General features: G+C 47.4%; 1 long non-coding RNA gene across 1 annotated transcript; it reads right to left on the minus strand.

Moving 5' to 3' along the window:
* Positions 1 to 8600: 8600 nt before the first annotated feature.
* Positions 8601 to 11419, minus strand: LOC135806923 (uncharacterized). Its single transcript, XR_010551346.1, has 3 exons — positions 11012 to 11419; positions 10551 to 10821; positions 8601 to 9054 (listed from the first exon to the last, which is right to left on the minus strand). It is a non-coding gene; the product is annotated as an uncharacterized LOC135806923 (long non-coding RNA).
* Positions 11420 to 14403: the final 2984 nt, after the last annotated feature.

A 14403-nucleotide genomic window follows, 5' to 3' on the forward strand; every position in this document is an offset into this window, starting at 1 on the left:
CCACAATAGACCATAAAATATGCATATAATATGGATATTCACACAAACCATTGGAGCCGGTCGCGAACAAGGAACAACTACTTCAAAGGGTCCATATGCGAGATATATTGTCCATGGAGGAGTGAACAATGCTAGAAGGAACAGAGGGACAGTTATCTGGTAAAAGATAGGAGCTTCAGCATTTAGGATCTCCGGATGTACTGTAGCTGGAGCATGATTTCCAGGTGATCTTCCAGAAGGGATGCTTGAGAATCAGCTGTAGACGCTTTCAGCAGCGAGAACACTCTTTCTGTAGCAGCTGATGATGGCGCAAGGCAGAACACAGCTCTGGCAGCCTGTTTCCATTCCGGAAGCTTCTCCTGCTCGCACCACCACTGCAGGCAATTGGGCGGACATGCCTCGATGTCCTCCACCGCAACCAGCAGTGATGGGAGCTCATTCTTCATGTGCTGGATGGTGTCGTCACTATCGAGAGCTGGAAGCAATTTCAGCTCATCGACATGGTTGAGGCCAGGTTGTAGCTTGTGTACGCGCAGTGGGCAGAATAGCCTCAATGCTTTGAACAGACACACAATGCCGAAGAGAGGGCTGGCTATCTTGGTGGTTGAATTTCTGCAGGAAGTAGGTGATAGCAGGTCGCACGCATCGCCGTGCTTCTTGGTAGATCTCTTCAGCCCGCTCCTTGTCATCACCAGCAGCATATTTCTTCGCCAATTCTCGGGTATTGGGGTAGTTCTGCAATGCTGCCGCTGTTGCAACCTCCTGCAGGTTGTCATAAGCATCCACAACGATGTCACCGTCACCCTCTATGAGGTACGTCTTCGTTACGAATGGTAGGCCGGCATGAACGGTCACTGCGAGCTCCATGCACAGTTGTTGGTTCTGCTCAGAATTGAGAAGAATGTCCAAGAGGTGCTGTCGGGCAGAGGGGGATGACTGAAGATCTTGGACGAACGGCAGCAGATCACCGAAGTGGGTTAACAGCTGGTTCTGCACCTCCCACAGACTCCACCAGCTTGTGCTGTTGCATGAACTAATGTCTATGCTGGTCCGCTCTCTCCAGGCAATCCGAGCAGCTGGGCTTCTGGCGAATAGGCTTATCCACCAATGGCTGAAATCAGTTAGGATGGGCGTCTAGAAGCGCTTGCCGACGTTGTCCAGGGAATGGGAAGAGCAGATGATGTCCATGAGTTCGGGGTAGTACATGGTCTCTTTCACGGAACGTAGTGCTGCACCATTCACTGCAGCTCCGTCACGCATAGCAGCTACTATCTTGTGTGACGGCAGGCCGAACTTCACCGACAAGCATGTTATCAGCTCACGAGCAAGTTGCTGGGCGGACATGCTCTTAGAAAGAACATGAAATCGAACGAGCCGCTGCAGGATGCACCAGTCCCTGTCCACATACCGCAATTCCTCGATTCTCTTGGCGGGACTGACATCCACCACAGTGCTCTTCCCGTGAGCAATTCTGGTTCGTTTTGACGACGCGGACGCCTCCGACTTTTCTAAACAGGTCCGTTGAAGCGATCTCTTCCTGGATACTTGCGCTCCATCGGCACAAGCGAGAGCTTCCAAAGCATCGCTCTCATCTGTATCACTAAGTATATCTTCATCGAGACCGGCCTTATCCCAGTCCCACCATCTCGTCCTACATGTACTTTCATTCTCGGAGGAAGACATTCCGGCCTGCGCGGGTGAGCTACCTCGTGCGAATCGTGGTCTGCGCGGGTGAGCTACCTCGTGCGAGTCGTGGAGTGGTGGATATGTCCCAAAACTTGAAAGCACATGGTTTTTGTGCTAGCGCAGCATGCACCGAGCTGCACATGCCTTGCGCTAGGCCAGCATCAACACTATTACTACAGTCGTCGCCAAAAAAATCCGGCCAAATGCAATGCTAGCTACCGGTAGCTGTACTGGGCCGCATGCACTGTATCATACTTCATAGACTTAGTGGTAGTGGTACTGGTAGTGGTAGACCGGGTCTGCAGTTACTTCACTGTTCTGACATGTCACAAGACTGTAGGCACGGAGATGACCAATCGCATTGCACCTAGCACTACTGTAGCAGGGCCTAGATGAGGCGATCAAAGCATGCTACTTCGAAGTACAAGAAGTATGGAATCAAGCAAGAGTATGAGTGTGAGATCGCCTAATCACAGCCCGCCGCGCGAAGCGCGAAGGGCTGTGATGTAGGCTGATTCAAAGCACGGCAAGTCGCGCTAGGATTCGCTGTTGCCATGTCGATTGTCATGTGACATGTCAGAAAGGAAGATCGAAGTGCGTGTTCTGGTCAGAAATCCAATCAAAACAGTCGTGTTCACGTTCTATCAGCCAATCACAGCCCTTCGCGAAGTATTTACAAGTCCGATATGAGTTTCAAGCGCGGGTGCATGTCAGAAATGCAATCAAAACACTCGTACTCATGTTCGATCAACCTACATCACAGCCCTTCGCGCTTCGCGCGGCGGGCTGTGATTAGTGACTTTACTCCCTCGCACCCAGACGCTGATTTTTTGGAAACAAGTTTCTATACTTCCGATGGGAGAATCCGACATGGCAGTGCATTTCGGCGTGGCTAGGTCAAATTGTAGAATATCGCATCGAGTGAATTGCTTTATCTGAGAGAGGAGATGTTCGTGCCCTTGAGACCCGAAGTCCCGTTTCCATACGACAAAATTTAGGAGCTCTGCGCTCATCGCTTTTTCAGGGTATGAATTTCGGGTTGTTCTGGTCGGGTCGCAGCGTCGCGGACTATTCCATCGTCTTCAGCGTCGAAAAACTACTGGCCATGTGAAATTACAAGGCGGTGAGACGCTTTCGTCTTCCTCTACGAGCGAATTTGTTCTGCGCCAGCATACCTAAGTATGCAATTTCGTACGCGCAGTTCGAGTGACGAGGCGTGTGCACTGTACACTGTACTGCATGCACGGACTGTGCGCCAGTGTGCGGTCGTTCTCGATTCTCCCATCGCTCCCATTCATTTCTGTTTCCAGCAAAAGTCCAACTTGGCGCCCTTCAAATCACTATAACTCAAGAATGGCTGGGCCGATTCGAATAATACTTACAGATTTCCTATGTACTACGCCTGGGAGAATCGAATGAGACCAAAATCGAAGCGATCGGAGCAAGTTTTGGAAATTGGGTGTAGTCACTACTGTGATTAGGCGATCTCACACTCATACTCTTGCTTGATTCCATACTTCTGACATGTCACATGACAATCGACATGGCAACAGCGAATCCTAGCGCGACTTGCCGTGCTTTGAATCAGCCACTGAAGACCTGTGAGCGCTTGCAGGTCTCCGATTTTCCAATCGGAGCACGCCCAGGCGTGCTCCGATTGAATCGGAGCACGCCTAGGCGTGCTCCGATTCAGCCAATGCAATGCATGTCAGAAATGGTATCAAAGCATTCGTACTCGGACTCAAGTGCTAGAATCGGAGCCCTCCGCGCTAGCGCGCGTCGGGCTCCGATTCCGCACTTTCGTCCTCGTACTCATGCTCGATTCCATACATCGCGCTTGAAAGCACGACTGTCAACCTTCTCGAGCCGGAGTCAAGTAAAAAAAAAAGCGAGCTTGATCAGTGAATCAAAGCCCTAGGCCTAGTGGAGCGGGCTTTGATCGTAAAATCAAAGCCCGCCTGGCTTTGATGGGAAAATCAAAGCCCGCTCCACTAAATATGGAGTTCTACTTCTTGTAGCATGCTTTGATCGCCTCATCTAGGCCCTGCTAGGTGCAATGCGATCGGTCATCTCCGTGCCTACAGTCTTGTGACATGTCAGAAGTAGAACTCCATATTTAGTGGAGCGGGCTTTGATTTTCCCATCAAAGCCCGCCCAGGCGGGCTTTGATTTTACGATCAAAGCCCGCTCCACTAGGGCTTTGATTCACTGATCAAGCTCGCTTTTTTTTACTCGACTCGGGCTCGAGAAGGCTGAGAGTCGTGCTTTCAAGCACGATAGGAAGATCGAAGTGCGCGTTCTTGTCAGAAATCCAATCAAAACAGTCGTGTTCATGTTCTATCAGCCAATCACAGCTCTTCGCGAAGTATTTACAAGTTCGATGTATGGAATCGAGCATGAGTACGAGGACGAAAGTGCGGGATCGGAGCCCGACGCGCGCTAGCGCGGAGGGCTCCGATTCTAGCACTTGAGTCCGAGTACGAATGCTTTGATACCATTTCTGACATGCATTGCACGAACTACTTCGTACTACTAGTACTACTACATGTAGTACTTCACACATACCTAGTACCTACTCAAGGCACGCACACTAGACCAGACAAGGAACACAACTAGTCGCCAGTTTAGTACTTCAGACATGTTACATAATGACTAATGTACACAGTCACAACACAGAGATAAAACAAGGGCGGTCTAGTCAGCTAAAAACCAGGTCAGTTCAGCTTCTCTTCTTCGCAGTGACTACAGCCTACAGCCTACAGGTGCAGGTGAACATTGCAGTTTGCACCAAACTGAGCTCCGGAAAAGTTGATGGTCTTCGTAGCTTTCTGCATCAGAGACCGTTGGTGAGTTGGGGATTGCACTGTTGGGTCACAAGTTGCGATGTACTCATCAATGTCGGGATCGTGGAACTCAGTCTGCTGCTGTGATCGCTGAACGCTCGTTGTTGGCGCTGTAAGAGCACGGGTAGCAGCATTGGTTGCAGTTGGAGACTCTCCATCCAGAACTGCAGCCATCTCTTTTCTCTTTTGTTCTGAATTCCTGTTGGCATATGCGGTCAACGACTGGACCTGGCGATGTCCCGTCGACGCGTCGTCCCCATGATCGCTGTCTCCGACACGCCCGCATCCACAAGCTTCTGCACTGCTGTTGCGCGGACACAATGATTTGTGTAAAAAAAAAAGCGGCCTCTGATGGCTGAATCGGAGCACGCCTGGGCGTGCTCCGATTGGAAAATCGGAGACCTGCAAGCGCTCACAGGTCTTCAGTGGCTGATTCAAAGCACGGCAAGTCGCGCTAGGATTCGCTGTTGCCATGTCGATTGTCATGTGACATGTCAGAAGTATGGAATCAAGCAAGAGTACGAGTGTGAGATCGCCTAATCACAGCCCGCCGCGCGAAGCGCGAAGGGCTGTGATGCAGGCTGATCGAGCACGAGTGCGAGTGTTTTGATTGCATTTCTGACATGCACCCACGCTTGAAACTCATTTCTGACATGTCACATGACAATCGACATGGCAACAGCGAATCCTAGCGCGACTTGCCGTGCTTTGAATCTTGATTCCATACTTCACATGCTGACAGGCTAGGCCCGCATACACCATGTAGAGGCGACAACGGCTTGACAGGTCAGCCAAATAATTTATACTAATTATAGGCCCAAACTATGCAAACCTATCATCAGCGTTGATTGTTCACTCGAAATATGTTTGTGGAAGGAAACTGGCATGTTGAAGTTTGCTCTGAGGCCAGAGTCAATCGAACTGAGCCACTCCTTTGTGTTGACCGCCTCCAAGTTGCCCAATTTTTCGCTTCAAATCAGAGGTGGCTCCAAATCGGAAAGGTTTTAGAGTGCACGTCAAATTCACTCTATTAGTCTGAAATTAGGTAAATGCTATCGCTCCACGACGGCCAGTACAGAGTAACAATAAGCCTTGTGTGTGCTTCTCCATTAGTTTTGATTGGTATGCGGTGCTTTATTGGCGAGAGGCGAGCCGCTGTTTACCTGCGACAAGAAGTTGATTTTTCGAAAGTCGGAAAACTCAAGTCGCAGTGTGAAGCAACACGTCAAAAACTCACCTGCTTGGTGTGGCGCTTCTGGTCATCGCAGAGCCATGAAATTTTGGCTCGGAGTATAAGTGTAACACATTGTAGTCTCACTGTGACATATGTTTTCTAATCAAAATACCAAGAGAGAAAGTGAATATTGAGTCCGGTCCGGTTTGCAACCTACCAGTATGCCCTATTTGAAACCGTCGACTAAACAGTGTAACTCACTCAGTCAGAGTCAGACTCAGGCTCGGCGCAGTGCTCAACCCGACTGCAGCAGCTAGCAGGCAGAGTGCGGCGCGGACTGTGTTCAGTGCTGTTCAGTGCCAGTGGCAGGGGCAGTACAATGTCAATGGCCTATACGTAGAGGATATAACCCGAGTCAGAGGGTTATACCGGCTGAATATAAATCCCGACTGCGATAGCAGGAGGGATTTATATGAGGGTACGGTATAACCCGACTACGAGGGTCATATCCTACTTATGCCAGGTACCCCTACGCATTTCCAGAACAACGAACCTATTTGGAGATCTCCTACATCATGCAGTACATGAACATCTTCTGATGGTTATCAGTTGTCAATTGAAAGAAGGAGATTCCTCCGTGGATGTTTGGCATAAGATTTCCTTTCAGTTCCAGTGCATATTGTAGCATCTTCATGATCTTGTCTTGAGTCGTGAGCGGTGCGGAAGTCGACTGAATTGCTGCGGTGCTGGAGTTTGTCGTTGAATCAAAACTACCGTCACTAGTTAGATTACAGCTTGGACTCTTTGGGAGTAAGTGTTACTATAATTATGGTACAGTGCTGATTTTCACATGCTGCATCTCATAATCAGTTTTGCTTGAAAGTAGATGCATTTGCATACACTGTTTTGTATCACATTTCAATCCAATCTATTGTAGCCTTTTCCAATCGGGTTGAAGTACATGTACACTGGTATTATAAACTTATTTACGAAGGAGACAGTCCGTTGATGATCTTCAACTCTTCGAAGTGCCATGTACATTGCTGACCCATTCGGGATACTTCGTGGTTATTCGACGTTCTTTATCCTCAGATTCAGTATAACAGAATACTCTGTAGACGAATTCCAGGTCATTCTTCTTTTCCATTGTGTACTGTTCCTCGTCAGTGTGCCGTTCTGTGTGGAGCAGGGAGTCGTATAGACCCGGGAGGCGACACGCGCATCACTTGTGCACAACCATGATTGACTCAACGATTCAAAATATTACGACCTGCTCGGTGTGGGACAAGTCCGTACATACATGTAGGTCAGAGCGCGCGGGAAATCCGTACATAGCGAGAAATCGTCGTCTTCGTCCTTTCGCCGAACAATCATAGTGTGGTCAGACTTTCGATCTCCATTGCCGAAATACAGCCATCTGTGGCCATCGCTGAGGAGTTCACTAATAAAGGGTCTTGTTCACTGGATTTGCACTGCCACTCGAACTCTGAGGCACTTTGACCACCTAAGATGAGGTAATCCTTTCTTTACAAATTGCCTCAATATTTTCTCACCTTTAGGGCAATGAAGTAATTTTTTTCCTTGTGACTAACTTCGACAGACCAAGTTGCCCTGTCCCAGTGATCTACAATACTTATATTGCACATTTGTGAAATATTGGACCTATCCAGATAAACGAAATGACTTATATTCGAAATTACATTTTCCAAAGTTTTCCTTCACAAATAGTCCCAATTTGTTCTCACCTTTAGGGCAATGAAGTAAGTTTTTTCCTTGTGACTAACTTCGACAGACCAAGTTGCCCTGTCCCAGTGATCTACAATACTTATATTGCACATTTGTGAAATATTGGACCTATCCAGATAAACGAAATGACTTTTATTCGAAATTACATTTTCCAAAGTTTTCCTTCACAAATAGTCCCAATTTGTTCTCACCTTTAGGGCAATGAAGTAAGTTTTTTCCTTGTGACTAACTTCGACAGACCAAGTTGCCCTGTCCCAGTGATCTACAATACTTATATTGCACATTTGTGAAATATTGGACCTATCCAGATAAACGAAATGACTTTTATTCGAAATTACATTTTCCAAAGTTTTCCTTCACAAATAGTCCCTATTTGTTCTCACCTTTAGGGCAATGAAGTCAATTTTTCTTCAGGACTAACATCGGCTAACAAAGTGGCGCTGTCCCAGTGATCTACAATACTTATAATCATTGTACATGTGAAATATTGGGAGTCACAGAGTGAGGAAATGGCCTAAATTGAAACTTGAACTGTTCTGCCAAGTTTTATGCAGTGAACGCAGGACTGAGAGCCCGCAAGAGCCATCCCGGAAGATCTTGTGAGCCACCAACCGAACCTTCGGTGAATGTTCACAAGGTTAGAAGCTCGCACAGATAGCACACATTGGATGCTAATAGTAATACAATGCACTCAGGAATATGTGCAAATACAACAGAATTAATTCCAAATAAAGTCAACAATAGCTGCCTCAACACAGTGCTATCAACCTTCCGTATTTATTTGTACGGAAAATCACTACTTCGTCCGCGCTATGAATTTTGAGAAAAATGCACGGAAAATTGAACGGGATTGATCAGTATGTATAAGCATTGCAAGTGCAAGCTGAGCGATGAAAAGAAGAGAACCGAGTGGAAAGAAAACGCTGCAGTGGAGAGTCCTTAGAAAAGACTGAAAAAATAACATTAATATCGCTGCACGAGATCATCCTTATAAGTTATAACGTCAGCTGATCGTACTGTGGTTGATTCATACGGCGGTAAATACACACCTGCCCACACACGCTCTCTAAACTGAAAAGTTATTCTGGCACAGAGCTCTCCTTCCTGCCACCACCACCATCATCAGTTCTCGCCTGGCGCCTAGTCGATGCAGGGTGAGTGGTGTCCGACATAGCAGGCTGGTACATCAGGTAGCGTATGGCGCATAGAAGATGACACAGCAACAACATAGCTTGATTGCGACGTACCTTTCGTCCCGGCTGGACTCATCAGGCAATCTTCTTCTTAGATGCCTTCACAAGGAGCTTGACTCGGGAGAATGAAGTTGAAGACTCCACTGCAACTGCACTTATGGTTGGTTCATATGGTGGTAAATAAACACCTGGCAATATGGGGGTAAATACACGCCTGCCCAGACACGCTCTCCAAACTCCAAAGTTATTCTGGCACAGAGCTCTCCTTCCCACCACCACCACCATCAGTTCGCGCCTGGCGCCTAGTCGATGCATGGCTAGCGGTATCCGACATAGCAGGCTGGCACATAGAAGATGGCAACGACATAGCTTGATTGCGACGTACATTTCGTTCTCTCGGTTGTGCTGTAGCCTGAAAAAGGAAATAAGACAATGCATCCACATGACACAGACAAGTAATTACTGTTACAAATAATGCATACTGCTTGATAACAGAGAAAGAAAGTCCGTGGTCACACAAGTTTTTGGTCGTCCCTGAAACGAAGATCGTTCCAGGGGGGGGGGAGCTAAAATCTCAGTCGACTGACGCTATGCATACACATGTACATGCATGCGATTTTCGTCGTCCATTCATTTCGGAGGGTGGAGAGGGGGTCCGAGTACGAAATGAATGATGTTTTTTCAGGGATGACTAATCACTTTTGCGATGACCCCTTATTGCATCAATTTATCATCTGAACTGCGCAATTGAGTCCCACTTTTATTATGTTGGGTCCAGATTTCAAGACTCGTGAAGTTCGAGGCGAAAAGCAGGCCGATGAAGGGACGCCAGTAGTTCAGTCTAGTCCGGTGTCATGGAGAGGGACCGATGAACCGGCAACAAGAGAATTCAATACGCATGCTACTCTACAGTTCATTGCTGGGGAAGACTACTCAAGGCCACGTCACTCCAGCAATTCAATGTACAAATCAGCAGCAACACTTGCAAACATATTCCTACCAGCTGACCAGCAAGTTACCAGCCATCAGCTCTTCAAATAATTCCAACTTAACAAAGAGAGGAGATGGACAGATCGGAAAGTATCGTGGCAAGCTCAGGACAACACACGTCCGGCCCTATGTAACAACAGTGGAAAGTGCGTGCCATGGCATATTTTCGAAGGCATCTCAAGAACCAGCTAATGAGGACTGGGAGTCCATTTGCATCGTCTGATCAGCTGCTACAAGTGCCGTGAGCCAACGGCAAACACGTTTGACAGAGACTACTACCTCTACTGAATGCAACTTTGGCATGGCAGAGATCTACAAGCACGTTATCTTATCTATCAATAGAGTTGTATCCTCGTATGACTATGTGAAGTGTGAGGGCGTACTGTACTGCAGACGCGGCTACGACCTGGTTGGAAATGTACGCAACAGTTCCCACCCTCTTGACCAGAGATCGCACACACCCTAGGGTTTTGATGGGTTTGTACGACTCCCAGCTCTTGACTTTTGTTGGGTGTACGAGACGCACGCACAGTTTCCGTAGGGTGAGTACTTTTTCATGTAGTACTGAATGCGGCAAGCAGGACTCGCCCATCCGCCCCTCCCCACATGGATCTACTCGAATGGTTGCGGAGGTAGGGGTGCTCTGGCGGGATTTTACGACATACACAAGCGCGCACACACGCACACAATATACACACGCACGCACACACATACACACGAACGCACGCTATGTCGCACGTCTTGGGCATGGCTTCGTGAATACAAATAATAATTTAATATAATAATAATAAACACAGCTCGCATCTTCCCTGAACCTGTTAGACAGGAGCAGAGTCTACGCATCTGTCAACAGTGTCAATATAATTTAATGTTATAATTTATAGTATCCAAATGTTAGAGCAGCTTTACAAAACCTACCGTTCAATACCGGATCATCTTGTGACAGCTTCCTTGACTTGACCCCACTTCGTCTTGACGTCGGGAAATCGTTCACACCGGAGTTGGGACACGACTCATTGAAATCCAGGCCAATCTGCTGCTGGGAGCAGGACAGAGCTGATGGACGTCAGCAGCGGCTGTAGAACAACCATAAACGAGTCTTCTTTCTCCGCAGTCAGGCGGGACAGCAGCTTTGCAACGCAAGCTTCTTGCCTTCTGTGGGTCTTTAGCGGCTGGGATTCGGAACGCTCTGTAGAAGCCATTGAACAAGTACTGCACTCTATCAACCCACAAGTATTTCTTCCAATTCATGATTATTCGCAACTTTTTATGCAGTACGCGCACCAGATCAGAAGCCGCTAAGCTAAGTAGCAAGGTTGAAAGTTTCAAGGCAAATTGAAAAAATATAATAACATAGAAAATTAGAATTCAAACCATACCTGTGGCCCAAGCCAACACAGACTGAGCGTTCACGCGAAGAGAAGGTAGATCTACGTCAGCTGAGGTTTCCTTAGGATCAGGAGGTGATTCTTGACCCGGATCTGGATCGCGATCAGCAGCACTCTCTGCCTCCATCACGATCATCAAATGCAACCAATTACTTGGAAAAGTAGTTCATTCTTCTTCTTCTTTTCGAGCTACGATTTCCCACGATCCTATCGATCCTGTACGAGTCCGTTCCCCAAGGAGTGCACTCCCAAAGTCCCATGGCATATGTACGCGGAGTAGTTGGTTTATAACTCAGGGCACGCACCGGGGATATCTGAGGGAAAAGTGGGAGAAAGTGCCGCGAGTCAATCATAGTCGGCCCGGAAGGCCTCGTGTCGCCTCCCGGGTCTATACGACTCCCTGGTGTGGAGTGTACACCATGGTACACGCGCATGTGGTGTCCGTTGTGTCTGTTTATGTATGGTCCGTGCGCTGGAGTACTGCCGCCGTACAAGTTCACTGCCTTTCAGGCAGTGAACTTGTACGGTGGCAGTGCCCTAGCGTACGTACCGTGCACCGGGATTTATATTCTATATAAATCCCGCGCGGGATTTATACTGGCCAATATAACCATGGCTAGACGAGCGCTGATTGGCTGAAAACAGGCCCTCCGTACCGTACCATGGTATAATAGACTAGAGTCTAGTGCATGTGCACTCCACTGATCCAGTGCATGAACCCGCGATGAAGTACCGCGTAGATCGATCTACCTACCATACCTATGTACGCGTATACTTGGCATCGGCCGGATTTTTATGGCGACGACTGTAGTATTAGGGAGGTTCCGGAGTACGACTTTTCGTGCCAAAATATTAGCTATTACGGAGCATCAGCAAATCGAATTTTCGATTTGATTATTCGAATGGCAAAAAGAAAATCAGAGAGAAAATTCGAATGAAAAAGAGGTTCAGCATGTAGCGCAGTCCAGTATTTTCGAATCGAGTTTTTTTTAGCTTGAGCAGTGCGTTGAGGACTGGGATTTTGAGATGTGCAATGAACGGAGTTGCTGTTGTTTCTCATTGCCTTTGGGGATGACGCGAAGCGGCGGATGCTTCATCCGATTCAGGCTATTGGCGATAGGATCTCTCTTGGAGACCCCTTGAAAAGGCGGATCTCGGCCGAGCTCCTCCGCTATCCCTTGCATATCAGGAGACCCGCGGACGAATAGGTGAGGGTGGGCCCTACACTGCCTCAGCAGAATGAGATCCATGGTAAGGTCGACCCTCAAATATTTGGCACACTTTGAGTTGCCCTCTCCCTGCGGGGAACTCACCATAGACGCAGATGCCGAGACAACGCCAGCAGGGCTACTGCAGTACTGGGAGCAGGAGGCATACCGGGGCTGGTAGTTGGTGACAAAGCCATGATTCCAGGATACTTGAAATGAAACAAAATGCACACTTGATAAAACTTTTCACAGTTCGAGAGAGAGGAAAGCGTCAAGATTGACAAGAAGTCCGGACTAGGCCTTGACGGATTATGCTAGCATAATTTTTCGCATAATTCCTACCAAAATCGAATAATCGCATAATTCGAGGCAAATTGCATACGAATCGCATAAAATTGTGATAATCCGCCTGTTCGCATCACATTCCATACAGTTGTACATGTTATACAAGTACAAGTACAAGTAGATGCACTAGGAAGTTGTAGGTTTACCACTCCCTTGATAACATGTCCAGTCCACTACAATCAGTGATGGACGTAGCTAGGTCGGACGGTGCGTTGACCCCGTTGAACTTTTGCTACTACAGTACAACGCCCTCTACCAAAAAATTCCCCTGTTATTTTGCACAGAACCATTATGCATTAGCAGCATATGTGAGCACAATACGGCATAATATGATAACTTTTAGCATAAAAATAGCATAATTCTGCAATTTTTTCAGCAATGCGAAAAGCATAATTTCACGAAAATATTAGCATAATCCGTCAAGGCCTAGTCCGGACTAGTACTTTAGTAAGAACTAGTAGCTACATGTACATGCGCAACAATGAGTACTCGTAGTGCGCCGTGTACTAGAGCACGCGCGGAGCATTCGAAAAGTATTCGAAAAGTATTTTCTGTTTGCGGGCATTTTTCAGTCGAACAAAGCCCTAGTTTCGACTGATTGAGTGCTTTTCGTGACGATTCTCGAATTTCATTCGAATATTCGATTTGCTGATGCTCCGTAATTAGAGGCGCTACGGATTTTTTATACGTCGTTTTCGAGCAGTGAAATGTTCCGGAGTATAGTACGGAACTTATGTGTTTGCCGTCATTGCCTAGGTTACGATCGCAAACACGTCACATTCCCGCGCTATGCCTTTTTATTTTGAAAATTTGTACCGAAATCAAAACTTCCCGCGGGAAATCGATGTTTCTCGTACCAAATTTGTACGCGAAAAATCTTTCTGCACCCGATGACGCAAAATCTCCATACGAAACATGGTTCGTGTGAAAGCCAGTCCACACGGATTCTCCGTGCCGAAAAATCGTATGGAGCATGCCTGGAAAAAATCCGTGGCGCCCATACGGATTTTGGCACGGAAAATCGTACCCCGGAACCTCTCTAATGGGGCTGTTAAGTGTGACGTCACGGCCCCTTCGATACGCATAGCAACGGAGAGCACTGGGTAGGCCTCGGTGTAATATGCCCGAAACTTTGCCGAAAATGCTTTTGGGAAATTCTCGTAAACCTTGCCGAAAATGCTCCCAAACCGTGCCGAAAATGCTCACTTTTTTGTCATCCTCAGCACATGCCGTCAAAACCAGGGAGTCAGAAAATACTCAATAAGAGACTTGCTCGAGTCCGCCATGGTAAACAATTCATAAACTACTCAACAAGAAGCTAACCCACGGAATGCGGAAGTGACGTTCTTGTTTGGGAAGTTTTTCTTCTCTCAAATAATATAATTTGATACACAACGGCCAAGGGGGCTGTTAAGTGTGACGTCACGGCTCCTTCGATACGCATAGCAACGGAGAGCACTGGGGACAAACAAAAGTCGCGTCCTCTGGATGGAACCAGATGTCAAGGGCAACAGCATCTAAATGACTGGAGAGACAGTTGTTTTTCTTTGCTTTTTCTTCAAGCGATTGTTGTCGCTCTTTACTCCTTGTTCTTTCCTCTACAAAACTCCTGTAGTCGTCGAGTGCCTTCATGATGGCTGTGAAATTGGCTGCCCACAGGAAAACTCCAGTGCTTTGAAGATGTTTCGCGTCCTGATGGATCAAAGTATGAGCGCTCCTTGTGGATTCGATTATATATAGGTGAGTTGTTCAAGAAATCAGTGTCTTCTTTCTGTCTCTGCCCTCACGCTGGCACAATATCAGCCTCTATATCCATGACAGCTCGTACCT

This window comes from Sycon ciliatum, chromosome 1 (genome assembly GCF_964019385.1).
Source record: "Sycon ciliatum chromosome 1, ocSycCili1.1, whole genome shotgun sequence".
Lineage (NCBI taxonomy): Eukaryota > Metazoa > Porifera > Calcarea > Leucosolenida > Sycettidae > Sycon > Sycon ciliatum.